Genomic DNA, 15,872 nt, shown 5'->3' with positions numbered 1-15,872 from the left:
ACTTTGTTATGTCCTTTTTAGCTTTGACAAGAGAATTTTCAGCTTTGATATGAACTTTTAGCTTCAATATAGGATTTTCCAGCTTTCATTTGTAATTTTCAGTTTTAGGGTTCAAATTTCCAGTTTTGATGTAGTGGTGTGTAAGCTATGTATATGCCAAATTTTGATATCTTTTGTGGCCCAACATGTTGCCTTGATTGATGTCGAATTGCCGTGAAACTAGGATTGGAATTTGGAGGGTTAACTTGAAGAAACTAGGGGATATGCTGCTGAATTTTCTCTCTAGTTGGTCATGTAAGCAAGAGTGAGGATTGATATGTGAATTTGGGATGGTTTGCACTTACTTTATTTGAAGTTGCTTGAATCCACTTTGGTTGTGACATACAAGCTGTATTTTTGCGAAAAACATGCGTTTTACAAGGAGGGAAGTAATGGTTACTTCAAACATGTTTTCTAGTTGCTTGTGTCTGATTTTAAACTTGAAGGTTTTGATCGTTGTTCTTCCAAAAGTCGTGCATATACCTCACATAAGTTTTTGCTGAGTTTCATGAGTTCCATTTGCATGATTTTTCCTTTGACATTTACAAGCAAAGGTTGTGTATGTTGAAACCCTGTTTGATTACATTTTGCTATACGATATTTAATCACAGATTTCGAGAGTGACCAAGGAGTTAGGTCTGAGCTTGACATTGATAAATAGTGAACCATTGGTAAGTGTTTCACCTGTATATTGCGACTTGTTCCTTGATTGTAGTGTATACTTACTTGCTTATGCTCTTTTGTCTTGAATGAGTGGTTGTATGATCTTGACTTACTATTAGCAGGGTAAGTGTGTGCTTTATCAACTTGCCCCAAACTTGACACTGTTTACATGTGAAATGATATACGTGTGCTTGACTTGAACATCGGTTGGGCATGTTTTCCACCGGTTATATGACGTGCTTGGGACCACAAACCTCATCGGTTAGTTGGTCAAATCGAACCAGTAAGGGTTTGGTCGAGGTGATCGATGAACCATGGGTCCTGTATCTTGCTATTGGCTCTTGTATACTCGAGTATTACCCTACTTATTACTTATTTGGAGTGCGGGCTCGGTAAAAGGGAATGATCGGTGGACGGAGACTGGCATGAAGTGGTGTACTGCTAAATCTTGATATTGTATTTCAAGGTTGATGGAGTGTCAACAGTTGCGAATCAAGCGGCCAATGCGAGAGAAACTGTATCCTTCCACTTGAAAGTGCTACTTGTTCCTTGCTTGCCTGCTATTGATTTGCCTAATTACTGTTTTTTAACTTGCTTTGAGATTGTTACTTTGTTTACATGTTTCTTGGAACCTCACTAAGATTTGGCTCACCCTATTAGTTTGTTTTCCTTACAGGGGGTGCGAGAGTAAGGGCGTGTGATTGGAAGAAGGCAGCGATTTTGTCTAAACCCTTTGATTTTTGTAGTAGTACTAGTGTTCTTCTAGAGTTAGCATCTTAGGTTGAGCTTGAATCCTTTGTTACATTTTGGATCTGTATGGATATTCGCAATAATCAAATGTATATATGTTAAATTTGACTATTGCTGCTCCTCTTGCTCTTGAAATTATGATTCGTATTTCTAAAGATTGTGAGTGAGTTCTGACGAGAGTTAGGCAGATGGTCCGCTAAACCCAAGAGTATGCCTCTACGGAGAGGTGAGGTCGTCACATAGCCACTTAAAGCCAATATAAATGAGTAATCTTCACTTAGCAAACACAGCAATTTGTAGGTTTAACCCCAGTATAACTTTCAAAAGGGCAAAGTTGTTGTGAGGACTCGCAAAATTTACTTATTTAATCTCCTATTTCTAGCTTATTTAATTATTTATTTGGCCTTTTACCCCGAATATTATTTTCTAAGCTCTTGAGACCTAATTACATGGAAATATAGTTTCATTATATTTTTAAAGTGACTTGTTTCAAAAATTAATTTTTGAAAGTTCGTTTAGTGAAAATAGTGAACACGTCTTTGGAAATCTTGACCGATTGAGAGTACAATAAGTTTGGAATATTGGAGACATGTACAATGGACCTAAATTAGGTATTTTAATGTTTAAATACTCAAGTGATAGTTATTAGTACTATCGTTATAAGAATTTCTCGGAAGTTTCGCGTTATTGCGCTTAAATTGGAGATACGCGTTTTCACACGCGCGATTTAAATTGAGGAACGTTAGACCCTTATTTTGGGACAATTGAGAGTGAATAATATTTATATGAATATAAGTGCATTAGAGGTTTAGTGCACTAGTGAAACAAACTCGAGAGGAATCGAGCACGAAACGCGGGAAAAAGAGTTGACCTTTGAATCAATGAGAGCCACACATTTTAGTTTCACATGGGAGCATCACACTAGATTAAAACCCTCCATATACTTACCTCAATTGCTGCCTCTTTTGCTTCCATTCCAGCCGTGCAACATCAAGATAGAAAAGGACCAAGTTTACTTCACCAAATCCTACTCAATCTTCATCCGATTCACACCAAACTTAAACCACCCTTAGCTTAACACTTGAGGAGTATTTTGAGCTGCAAAAGAGAGCTGAAAAGCCATGGTTTTCTGGAGCAAAGAGTGGCCAAAATTTCTGCCTTCATCATCTAATCAAGTAGGTGTTAATCCAACACTTAAATCTTGCTTTATGAAGATCATCTTACATGTATAAGGTAGTATTTGCATTTGGGTAGCTTGTTTATGGTGTAAAATGAAATGGGTGGGCTCTATGAACTCCCACCCTTGTCTCGATGGCTGATGTGATGATTGATGATGAATTTAATGTTGGTTTAGTGCTCAAAATGGTAGATTAATGGTGTATTATTAGTATGAACTTCAAGAGATGCATGGGGTAAAAGTTCCGATTCTGCCCCTACTTTGAACGTACCTATTCCTGCAGAATTTTGGAGATCTAATGGCTTGTATATGATGTTTATATGTTGAATAGATGGTGTACAAAATTTCATTGAAAAATATTGAGGTTTGGTTGGTCAAATGAGTTGATTTCCAAAGTTAGCAAAACTGGAAAATGAATCCCGTATTGCCCAGGCAGTCATTTTGTATCGGCCATAACTCTTTGCTCTGATGTCGAAATTAAGTGCCGTTTGTGGAATTGGAAACTAGACATTTCCAGCTTTCCATTGGTACCAATTTCACGTTCTGGTTCCACTTGAGTGAATCACACCATTCGATTGAAAATCACTGTCCTGTTTCGTTTCTCTCCAGGAGACAGGACAGGACTTGTATCTTGATGCTCAAAAACGAGCTGTTTGTGGACAGAATTTGAAATTGGTTTCTTCTAAGAAAATTCATATTTATGAGAGAGCTTTCCAACGCCATCAACCACACCCAATTCAAAGATGAATTGAGTGAGTTGTGGCCAAAGTTCGAAAACTGCTACAGTGATAGAATTTTCCACTTGGACAGATTTGTAACTAACAATGATTTGGGACTTGTTGTTTTGGAAACTTTGATGTCCAACATCTACCAAACTTTATATTAGATGTTCCTTGGACTTTGTTTCACAAATAAACCAGATTTGGGTTGGTTGCTTTGGACAAAATGTTTAAAAAGGAAAGAAGAGCTAGAAGACAGTTTTACCTTGGGAAATTTCTTGAACTTTGATGGTTTAGTTAACTACCTTCCCGTGTGAATTTTCAAATAAAATTTGATAGAAGAGTAATCCTCATATGGAGGTTTAATTGTGCAAAATTTGGTAATATTCTAAGACCATTTTGATATGCAAATGATGTCACAAAATTCGCTCATCGAATCTGGAAAACTTTTCATTTTCTCTTAGCCAAATGGTCAAATCTGATTTGGAGAGTTTTATTTCGAAAATTTGGATGTCAATGGTCTTTAAATTGCTCAGTGGATGTTATGAACTCTTGGTTTCAATAATGGAGAGATTTGGAACTGATTTCATGGTACAAAAAGTTTGTAAACAAAAGAAAAGTGAGAAGGTAGTTTAGCCTTGCAAATCTTCATAAACTTTGGTTGTTTTAATGACTGCCTTACCGTGAGAGTTTTTGTATGAAACTTGGTAGAAATGTTGTTCACACATGGAAGATTTAGTGTACCAAGTTTGATGTATTTCCAATGCCAACTCGATGACCAAATGATACTTCGAATCTAGTCTTCAAACCTGGAAAATAGCCCAACAGTCTTAACTTTTTCAGCAACTTGGAGCTACTATATCTTGATGCTCAAAACTCCGTTTCTCGTTCCGCTTGTTTTGTTTTAAATGTTGATTGTAACTCTAATTGAGTTACAAATTTCGGAGGCTGATTTACAACGTGTGAATTTTACCGAATTTTCAAAGTTGCCCAAAAACCAATCTTGAAACTGTCTTGGTATTCTAAAGCAATAACTTTGAGCCAACTTTTGAATGTCATCCATTTGGAATCATGGAAAAGTATATTCTAAGAACTTTTAGTACTTTTGAAAAGGTTTCCAATGGTATTAAGTTTTCCAATTTTGGATCTATATAATGCAAGATATGATTTTTCTAAAATCGATACCCAAAGCTGAAATTTGTCAAATTCTTAGAAAATAAGATTTTTGAAACTTGCCTTCTTTTCTCGATATCGATTGAACATTTTGAACTCGATTTCATGATAAATGCTAGTCTTTCTCTTTAGAGTTTAAAACTTCACTCTTGAGCCTCGATTATGAATAATTAAGACCCAATTCATGAATTCTCTTTAGATTGTACAACCTTCTTTGATAAGTAGGGGTTCTAAGTGATAGTGTATAATAGTTGATGGTTAATTGCTCAGGCGCTCAAGAAGACCTTCAAGAGAAACTCGAAGTGGACGCCCAAATGCTTGTTTGAGAACTACTCGCTTGTTTTGACTAGGTGAGTGTTCCATATAGGAATACGTAATTGAATAAGTCTAGGACATGCTTATTTCATGATTATTAAGTGTTAAGTGCTATGTGTTGAGTATCTACCATACTCATGCCTATTTAAGAAATGTATACTTGCATTGTATATCTACATGAATTGGTTAAATGATTAACCATATCAAATGACCATATGAACTCGATACATGCTTAATTTGCTAGATTGCTTGCTTAGCCTACTCGGTTTTAAAAAAAATGGAGTCGAGTGTGTACTTTATCGCACTCGTTCTCTTTTGAGATGAATAACTTATGCTTGGAAATGATCGAATAACATGACTTAGTATGCTAAGGTTGCATACGTCGTTGGAGTGAATCTCCTCGACTCTCACATGCTAAAAATGGGATAACGGCCAATGATGGCCTATTCATATGACAAATGCCTGTCAATTAACCGTCACTACTTAACCATTAACCGTTAACCGTTAACCGTGAACCGTGAACCGTTAACAGTGAACCGTTTACCAACCGACATTACTACCTGATTACTTGACTATTTGCTCACATGATTTCCAATCTACATGACTATTCGATATCCGTGAATTACATGCTCTCATGAAATCAACTTGTATTGCTTACGTGCTTATGTGCTAAGTATCCACTTGATTACTTGATTATCATGAATCACATGTTACATGAAGCTGTCCATTATTGTTAGGCGAGTGTGTACTTTATCTCACTCGACCTACCCAAATGATGAATTTTACCTTTTGTCGAATTACTTGGTTACCTGTGCATGTTGTAAGCTTTAAGCTGAACTGGGCCCTGCTCATGGTTATTAACCTACTCGAGCAAGGACTGGGCTCGGTCGGGTAGGTTGGAACCTTGGGAAACCGTTTCGGTATATTCGAGTATTACCACTGGAGGGATAAGGTGATGGCCAGTCAAACCGAGGGGATCTGGAAGTCATAAGATGCAGATGACCGACAGAATTTCACTGGAACACCGTATCCTTCAATGTGTGTTTATTTTACATAATGATAACCGTTTTATGAAAACGTGCCATACCTGTGATATGCTCAAATTACCTGTACAATGATTATTGTCTCATGATAACACGCCATTATGTAACCTTGAACCATACATATGATATGCTCAACTTACTTGATTTTTTTTTTGAACTGTTAGAGTGTCTTGGAACCTCACTGGGCTGTGTAGCTCATACCACGTTGTGAATTTCTTTTTCAGGGTTAGAGACCAAGGGTGCTCGTGAGTAGTACTAGATTGTTCTCTTTTGAAGACTTTAAGTTATATTATAACGGATGGCTATTGGAACCTTTTCCGTTGGGTTATATTTAAGTTTGAAAGCTACATAATTGTAAGTGTGAGATATTTGAAGTACTTTAGTTATGTATGGAAATTATTTGAAGTATTCCTAGTCTTGAATTGTGGATTGTACCGAGTCCTGGCGAGAGTTGGGCAGGCGTCCCGCGGATACCCTTTGGTTCGCCTTAGGGAGAAGTGGGGGCGTCACAGTTTTCTTATTCAAATCAAAGGGCAAATCACGTGCATGGTAAATCAATGTCTCGCAAAATATGGAGTAAAAGTATGTCGATTATAATCAAAAGTTTGGAAGAAAACTGGTCAAGACTTTCGATGTTCAAAGTTGAAAATTTCTAACTATAAACTGGTTTGGAGAAAACTCATTTCCTTTCGCTTAAACTTTTTTGTTTTGGCTCAAAACCAACACACATGTGAAGATCAAAGTCTTGGCAAGTATCTTGAACAAAAAGATGGCAAAACTAACATACAAATTCTAGCAATAAAGCTGAAATTTCCAACTATCAAACGTTTTGTGTTACATCATTTTTCTCCTCTTAAATCACCTTGTTTTGGTTCAAATCCAACCTATATGTGAAAATCAAGTGTTTCTCAAGTAATTTGAGCAAAGGTAGATCAAAACCGGCCCAAACCTAAAACTCAAAAGCTCCAAATCAACATACATGTAAAGATCAAAATATTAGCAAGTATCTTGAGCAAAATATGTCAAAATCATCCCACTTCCAACTCAAACAAGAATTTCCAGCAACTTGTACTTAAATTCCTTTCCTCTCATTTCAAAGTTTCAACCTTATTTCCATGGAAAAAATACAATAAATCATGACTAGCATAGCATGTGTCATATCGTATATTCTTGGCAAGAAAAACCATAAAAATCACAAATATCTAATTTGAACCTAGGCTATGCACTTCATGTATCAAAGCTGAAAAATTCACAACATAACTTGAAAAACATGCAAGCCTCCATAAAATCCTTCATTTTCATCAAAATTGCACATATATAAAGCTCTAGACTAAGTTAAATAGATTATACACCAAAATTGGAAATTATAACATAACTTGACAAAATCATGAAATCTTCCATAAAGATCCGTCCTTTAGTTTCTATAACATCATATCTTAAATAAACTCAAAGATAAGGGAAGAAAGCTAAGGTTTCTAGTCAAGTTCACCTCTTTACCTCTAAACCCAAGGATGGCAAGCAAATCAAGAAAGATGCAAGACTTTCTTGCTCCAAGAACTCCTCCAATAGCTTCCTTCCAAGCTTAACTCAAGGATTTATGGAGTAGATTAGGGTTTCTTTCTTGTTTTCTCACTAAATAGGCAAGAATCAAGGCTTGAAATTTGGTGTTTTTCTCCTTCTTTGTTCTCCTCAAAATTTCGTCCAGCCATACTCCCAAGGAAGAAGAAAGTTTTGTAATGAAATGAAACTTGGTTATAAGAAAAATTACTCTTGATCTTGGTCAAGATTGAAGGGATGATTGACAAGTGGCCAAAAAACAAGTAATGTCTATCTTAATTTTCCAAATATCTCTCTTTCTCCCAATTATATCTTGACACCTTTTTCCAACAATCCTTTTTTGCACAAAACTCGCTCTAATCCACCAAATTTATTACACATACCTCACTAGTTGATCACATTAACATAATGCACTATGAAATTCAACATGCACTAAATTAAATAAGGTAAAAGAATAAAAATCATGACTTAACTATTAAATCAACCAAAAATTCAAGGTAAATAGATTAAAATACAAAATATAAAAATAATTTTTAGGAATACAAAATATATAAAAATAATTTTCGGGTCCTCACATTATATGAGATAAAGATGTTCCAAAATCCTTTTTTTTATATTATACGAAACTTTTTTACGAATAACACCAAGAATCGATGACTTCAATTGTATAACCATAATGATACTTGGTGAATATACATTTCTTTTTTAGTTACCCGAATAGTGCACGACTAAATTATTATGTTCTATGCATTTTTTTGGGTGGTGAAACACTATGTATTTAACATGATATGGTCCTATAACATCAAAGTGTTTTTCTTCACTGCTTGCATATATAAAATCATTGTATTTTTTTGGCCTTTTGACATCTTTTCTTTCAATTAGATTTTGTATTTCTTTTTTTTTTGGGTACCTCTTAGAATTGAATATCCTTACATTAATTTTTTTTTCTAGAATTTATCCTTACTTAAAGTGCAGAAACTAAAAAAATCTTTGGAGGTTTGGAAGATCTATTTTAATTTTCTCCAAATTTCTGTTACATTTAACTAAAATGTAGCTTAACTTGTTATGAAGAATCTTAGAATTCTTAACGCTAAGATAACACATTAGAGACAAGCTTTCAAGAGCAGGACATATATTGATTAACTTGAGCAGAAATTCATCTCCAATAAGAGCATTTTTCATGGAAAGAATTCTTAAGAAATGGAGGTTCAAAACTTTGTAGGAGTATCCAAAGTTGATGCCTACCAATCTAATGATTTCATAGATGAACCATAAGAAAAGATTGCGTACATACAATGTCTTCCAACAACAGGGATGTTTTCTATTTGAAAACCTTTGGTCAAGAGCTTGCACATGACCCTTGGTTACTTCATCAAGAACTTTGTCTATGAGTTAGTAGATTTCACCATTACTAGGAAATGTCATTAGAAGACTATGTTTTAAAAAATGAACTATTTGGCATTACACCAAGCATAACTGCAAGCCTTCCACAAACTTTTCTCTAGATGGATAATTACTTTCATTAAGATCAATGATAGGAAATGTGATGAAAAGCCTATTTATTCTTTGGATAAAAGTAACATCCTTGAAATGTCTTCTATAGTAAGCAATGACATTGTATGGTGATTTAGGTGATATCGTAGAGAGCTTAATCCATCAAAACTCATCTCATCTTTCTCATCTTTTGTCTCTTAATTCCTATTATCTTGGGTTTAAAATTGCTAAGATTCATCATAACAAGTTAAGTTACTTTTTGATTTAGTGTAATAGACATTTGAAGGCAATTGAAATAGATCTGCCAAACCTCCAACAATTCTTCTAGAGTAAGCCTTTTGTTTTTTCTAATTCTTCTAAAGTTGTTTGTTTTTTTTATCAACTATATTTATCCTTGAAAAAGATAAGGCTAATTTTGATATATAACTTTATTTGAATTAATACTATACAAATTCGTGCATGACTTGTGGATGTAGGTTTCAAATGGATGTAGTTTATAATTATGATTACAAAAACTAGTGAAGATGATGACGAATGTGAAGTGCTTTTAGGAAATTCTTAGAAAAACTGTATTTTATTATTTCTTGTCTTTCATGCCTATTAAAAGTTAATATTCTAGTAGTAAATTTTAAAATATTATATTTAATGTTTATTAGATCGATGAATACATTGAATGTTCAAATAATTTGAGAAAATATGTACTTAAGCCTCTTGGAATTGAATCTCCTTGCATAATGTGGGATAACTGATCATAGCCGCAGTATCTAAATTGAGAGTAACAAGTTTTTTTATTTTCTCCACTCCTTCAAGAGTCCAGATGTTGAAAATCATATACATAAGTGTGATTGCATCTCTTGACATAGATATGTTGTAGAAGTCTTTGTGCAAAGATCAAGTAATTTCGATCCAAACTTTGTTTGCCAAGAAGTTAACTATGTCCCCACCCCCTCCTCCATCACCACCAAGATCTCCAAGGCGATTACATAATTTTGATCCATCTTTAGTCCTCAAATAGACAACTAAAATCAAAGCACTAACAGTTCTACTCGGCTGACCAAATTGCCAAAATCATCATTCTAATTGTCAACAAAAAAAAGTGATGCACCTCAAAAAATAAAGCAAAAACATTAAATATTAGCAAGTTCCATAATCTTAACTCTGAACATGTTTCTATCTTGGTTCTCATTGAAGTTTTGGAACATTCTAAACTAAATATTGAGCATGTAAATTAGGTAATACTCTCATGAATGAAACCAACCTTGAATTAAGAGTGTGAATGATATCAATTATGTCAATATGATGTGAGAATCCATGGCAATAAAGGTACTATTTCACAACCCAGTGCTATATTAGATGAGCACAATATTTTTATGAAGCACAAAATTACAAGTTTGATACTTCCGACCTTAATCGGATCGATATAATTTCAAAGAGTCAAAAGGGCTTTTGAAAGAAGCCTTGAAGCACATAACAAATTCCATTTTTTGAGGTCCTGATTGTTCACGGATTTTGCACAAGTCATAGGAATAAAGATCATTATATATATATATTTGACAAAGGAAAGAAGTCTAATTACAATAATAATAGCAGTTGTTTTATTCAAATTGTAGACGTTGCTATGAAACCTAAGTTAGGGACATTTTTTAAAACAATTTTCTTTATGTGGTTGTTGTAATTAGCAAGAAAACATAATAGGTGAAGAATATTTTCTTCATTATTTGAAATTTCAAGTTCTTTACACTTATGAAATGCTAACCTTGTAGGATAAGCCAAAATTCAATTCAATATAAATATCTGAAAGATGAATATAGAACAAAAGATTGCTTATTGTTCTCGAAAGTCAATGGAATCCGATGGGAGAATTAGAAAAGCCATAGAGGAGAGCTTGAGAAAAGCCTTGAAAATTCTTAATTAGCATGTTATGATTCACATATGAATAATATAGGGGGTTCCATTACGATGTTTATCAACAACATATTAGTGTTATAGATAGAAAAGAGAGATCTAACCTTATGTTACTGTGTTTAAACATACCACTAAGATAACTCTAACCTAAATAATTGACCCTATACCTTACCTTACCTATCAAACCAAATAATTGACTAAAACACACCTAAGCTGAAATTATAGTGGAAATTACTAGTTTTCATTTGATATGGTTTTCACAAGATAGAAATTAATTATTAGCAACTCAAATTAGAAAATATTTCTAACATACCTTTGAAGAATAATCTTCTTCATTTGATATGTTTGGGCAATGCTAAACTTATGAACACTCTATTTACAAGAATACAGGCTCTTGGCAAGGAATTCACTTTTTCTTAGTCATGCAAGAGGTCCATTTACGGGTTGAGTTTTGTAATATGGAATTAAGATCTCTTAATTTGGATCCTAATCTTGAAATTGTATTGAACTATTTAAGATAGCATAACTTCTTTTTGAGAAATATAAATCTTATAGATTTAAGATGGTACATTAATGCAGTTAATGTTCAACATGGAGACCCTGAAGTTCTGGATCTTGATATTAAAAAATTACTAGTGCTCAATGCACACCTAATATGCATAATCAAAAATACATAATATTTATTGTCACATATTTTAAATAAAATTTTTATTACTGACGTAAACTTTAATCTTTTAAATATTTTTCATAAAATGATTTTATATTAATAGTTATAATATTTAGGGGTAGTTATGTTGAAAACATCCTTATACTATATAAGATTGAGTTTTGGTGAAAGAGGGGGTTGCATTTCAACCGCATAGGCAGGGACTTTTTGGGAATGTAAAATATTCTGTAGTGTTTTACAAGCTATAGGTACAAGTGAGGGTAGCTTGTGGTTAGGTATATTAACCGAAATACCCTTATTTATAGACATTTAAAACTTTATGTTGTTTAAACATCTAGGTATTTATGGTATGTGCAATTAATCTGCAACCATTTGTTGCTTTTGGTACAACACACATAAGCCTGTGGGTTTGTGAAATTACTTAAATGGCCTTCACACATCATAAGTGCGGTCATTACGAAAAGAAAGAGTCATGACCATAAATACAGCAATTGAATCACACGGTCATTACTGAAATGGCCTTCACACGTCATAAGTGTGTCGTTTGACTAATGATCATTGAACTTGGAAATCACTTGTATAGGGAGCCCACAAGTGAAAGGGAATAAGAAAGGCCAACCTTGCTCAACCGTCACCATGGTTAGAGCTCAGGTGTGGAAGCACCTCCTTTCAGACCTCCTTCTCTATCATTTATACCTGAATTTAATGGCCAGAAACGTGGGCCTACTAATGGCTCCTGAGTTTCGGGGATTGGGTTTCTCTTGCAACCTTTGTCTGAAACAGAATGCCGCATCGTTTCCCTTCTCACCCAAGCTTATGGCCGAAACACTCCATTTCTTTCTCATTATAGCCTCAATTAAATAGCCAGACGTTGGTAAGTTAATGCCCAACGGCGGCGTCGGTTATGATTGTTTCCATGCCTCCTTTTCACCTTCTTCAGTTTCAACTTTTTCATATTCTGGGATTGGGATATTTTTTTATGCCCTTATACTGCATAAATCCTAGGCATGGAAACAATCACCGCCCACTGAAGCAGGAAGTTGCGGAGGGCCCGACAGACAATCTTTACGAGGGTCATTAACTTATCCTCTGCTTCATTTTGGTCCCATGGTTTCTTCATTCTGCTACAGCTTGTCCTTAATCACCTTTCATTGGTAAGTTAATGACTCACTCACTTGAAGACCGACCGAATGTGGACATTAGTAGCGTGTAGTCCTTCACCACAGTACTCCCTCAGCTTACTTGCTTCCTTAAGCCAAAAGCACCAAGAGTAGCTACTCCGACAAGAAAAGGCATCAACATCCCTGCGTTGCCTCCACTTTCAACTTCAGCAGTCAAAGTAGTTGAAGCAGGAAGTTGCGAAGGCCCCTCGATCATGTATGTTCTACACTCATCATGTAGATGCTGAAGTTGGGACCAAAATAAAGAAACCACCTAGAAGCAACGCATCTGACTGCTGTCTATTACAGCATCTGCATGAGTTTACTACTATTCGTATCACTAAATAAGTAGACATACATGATGTCTTATCTATCTCGTAGTTTTTACCTGAAACAATTTCATAAATATTTGTCCGTACACCTTTGGGAACTTGCTGCATCTAATTATTTGTCTTCGGGAACTTCCTGACTCTAATATTGGAAGACTCTTATGTTGTTTTTCTTATAATCATACCTGCTTCTAATTATTTATCGCAACGTACTATTCTCACAATATATTATTATTTGTCCAACCAAAAAATCTTCTTCAACCATAGGCACCAAACACCCGCGCGATGCGCGGGTACTCCTCCCCTAGTACAACATATAAGATGTTTATATAAGAGGATTCTCGGGTTTGTGGCTCGGAAAAGTATAGTTAATTCGAAAAATGATCATCGCAATTTAGGGTTCAATAAATGTGAGTGTGTGTAGTTACACAGTAATTTATGTGTGATTTTGGTATTTTAACAAGTGCTCAATAGACATTTATTTAAAAAAAATTCTTGATCGAACTGTATGAATCATGAAGTATAATTAATTCGAAAAATCATCGCAATTCAGGGTTCAATAAATGTGAGTGTGTGTAGTTACACAGTAATTTATGTGTGATTTTGATATTTTAACAAGTGCTTAATAGACATTTATTAAAAAAAAATTCTCGATCGAACTGTATAAATCATGAAAGAATGTCAAAATCCAATGGAATCATAGAGAGTTTCTTATTTTTAACGTTTGGTTAAGTTTAACTTCCTAAATTTTGATAATTATTGCCAACAAAAATAAGAATTTTAAAAATATGTTGTCCGTTAATATCCTGTACATAAATTATTCAAGACATAGTTTCACAGATATCCCTTTAGGTTTATGATAATTTCACATAGGTCCATTCAAGTTTTTAAACTTACAATTAAATCCCTTATGTTCAGATTTCCTTGCCATCTATGGTTCATGTCAATTAAATATTAGCTTTCAATAGGCACATGCTAAATTTTGTTTCAAAATTTACTCTCGCCGTGCTATAAAAAATTTGTAAATTCATTTTGTATCTTTTTCATGCCTTTTTTAAATATATAATTAAATTTTATTTTTTTTGCTCAAAGGATGCTAGGAGTTGAATTATGATTATAGCATGATTTCAAGCATTTAGTTCAAAGGCCTTGCATTCTCACTTATGAATCCATTGAGCAGTTAAGTGTATAGTAGTAAAAAGATATATTTTGCTCACAAGTTAGTTCATATGCATCCAAAAATAAATTATAAAAAATTGTGCTCTTTCATGAGTTAGTGATTCAATTGCACCTTTTTAACAAAATATTTCGTAAATAGGGATTCGAGTGCAGGCTTACTTTAGAGATCATCAAGGGTAAATATGGAAATAAAATTCGGGATTTCCCTTGAAAATCAATATCTAATAGACGTGGGTTCAATGTCTAGTAGAAGCGGGCTGAATATGTTGAGAAAACCTAAAATTATACAATGCAAGTCTAATTTTTGAAAGGATTTTTCTAAAAAGTGCCCCAGGGAACCTACTTCAACTTAAGTGTTATTTTGAGCAAGTAAAAGCACTTGTTAAGACGCTTAAATTACACCTAACTTACCTTATGAATACACATGCTCGTATTATTTGTCTCTCCTGCATTTAGGTCATGTTTGATAATCCAATTCAACACTTAAATATAATGAATTCAGATCTTAATATGTTTAGATACATTTGATAATTGGCACTGAATTTTTTAGACAAAACTTACTTCCCAAAATAAGTGATAAACTATTCACTTATCATTGAATGTGATATACACTCAAATGTATTTGATTTAATACTTAATAATTCAATAACTTAATGGATTCAGATTTAGTTTTCAAACTTCAGTTTTATCAATTGCACCCTTAGATACTTTTCTAAATTAGTTTAACTCTTATCAAAAAATTAATACCTGAACATATAGGACACTCGTTAGATAAATCCATTTCAAAAACTTGAGGAGAATTATTGAATTTTTCATAAACCTCAAGAATGGTTTGTGAAAATTTTCCGGTTATAATCTTGTCGCAACTACCTGAAATAGCTAAAAGGTAAAGTTAAAAAAGCATGTCCAATAGATCCCATTCTCATCCATGGCAACATGAAAATATCAATTCTAGTATACTTAAATAGTTAAATATAAAAATAGTCATGGGTAGTTATAGGTAGTCAAAGTTTTTATAAGGTAAAAAGAGGAGGTTCATAAAGTGACCATAAATGTTAACCCTAATGCAATGTTTTAAAACCCAGGCCTGATCGCCTGGTCGAACCGGTTGAACTATTGACCAGCCTTCTTTTCCGGTCTGGGTTTGTTTAAAAAACCAGTTTGTATCAATTTTCATTTAAACTAGTTGAGCTGTTGACCCGGAACGGTTTTGCGAGAACTAGCCGGTTCAATATCCAACCTTAATTAAGTCAACAATTTTGAATTTGGTCAACGAATCTCATTAATGGCATTCCAAATTTAATATTTTACCAATTACCCATGCATAGTTATCTCCAATTAATTAGACAATAACAATTATTGCCTTATTTTACTAATTTCTCTCTCTTCTTTAGAATTACATATTAGCTCTTGTTTAACATTTATAACATATAATTGACTATATTAGTTTTTTTAAATCTTGAAAGCATTTCATTTTTTGGTTAATGCCTTTTAAGTGTTTCAATTTTTATAATATAAATTAGAAAATTAAAATTATATGAAATAATACTATTTAAAATCCTTTTAACTTATAAAAGCTATTTTTGAGTTTTAAACAAATAATACTACTTAGAATAATAGAATGAGAATTGAAGTGAATACATTTAATAATATGGCTTAAGTTTCCACAGATATTTGTTTGTTTTTTTAGATGTTTAATATT

Source organism: Coffea eugenioides, chromosome 8, assembly GCF_003713205.1.
Source record: "Coffea eugenioides isolate CCC68of chromosome 8, Ceug_1.0, whole genome shotgun sequence".
Classification (NCBI taxonomy): domain Eukaryota; kingdom Viridiplantae; phylum Streptophyta; class Magnoliopsida; order Gentianales; family Rubiaceae; genus Coffea; species Coffea eugenioides.
Note: the sequence above shows the minus strand (reverse complement) of the source record.